We start from the raw sequence: 848 nt of genomic DNA, 5'->3' as shown, positions 1-848 counted from the left end.
AAAACCAGATGTAACACAAGGGTCATCATTTGACATAGCTGAAACTAGTACCGAAAGAGGTGTAACAACCCCTTCCATAAATAACTATGAAACTTAAGATGTTGAAAAAAAATCAGCAACACTTCTACACGTCCGAGCTGAGAACTGTGAAAATGGTCATGAAGCTAAGAAAGTCTTATATACTGAAAATAGATATCTGAGCTTACCATTCTGTTCACAAGGAAAACTTCATAGGTGTAGTGGAGAAACTGATCATACGATATAATGTGTCATCTGAAGATATGTACCAGAACAAATCTGGTCAACTGCTTCTACTCTAGAAGCGCTGTCTGTGATGTCTTTCTTAGGGTCTACATGTCCAAGAATAACTCTATCTAATTAAGCCTCACATTCATGAGAAACCCATCATAAGGCTCTATACTGTCATGGGCTAAACAACTTGCTTGAGCCAATCCTCATATTATTCTTTAGCTTTAAAACAATCACATATCATTACTTAGACCCTGTTGTGGATGAGTCTAAAATTCCCTCTGAAAATAAGGTTTTGAAGTCCCTGGATGCTAAAGCGCCAGTCAATTGATAACACAATTCCATAACCTCGTAATAACCATAATTGATCCCTGAAGTCGGTTTTTACGAAAAAATCCTTCTTGATTCATAAGTCCTAGCTTGGATTACTCGTACTCCCTAAAGCTAGTTAACTCATTGCCCATGCAAGAGAATACATACTATCTTATAATGCTCCAAACCTACTTTTAGTAACTTCTTACTATCAACTCAACTTTATTGCCAAGTCTATCCCTTATACCAATAGTTATATTGGAAGGTCCAACTTACTTACTTTTGTG

Source organism: Benincasa hispida, chromosome 9, assembly GCF_009727055.1.
Source record: "Benincasa hispida cultivar B227 chromosome 9, ASM972705v1, whole genome shotgun sequence".
NCBI lineage: Eukaryota > Viridiplantae > Streptophyta > Magnoliopsida > Cucurbitales > Cucurbitaceae > Benincasa > Benincasa hispida.
The sequence above is the reverse complement of the archived record's forward strand: the minus strand, read 5'-3'. Positions refer to the sequence as shown.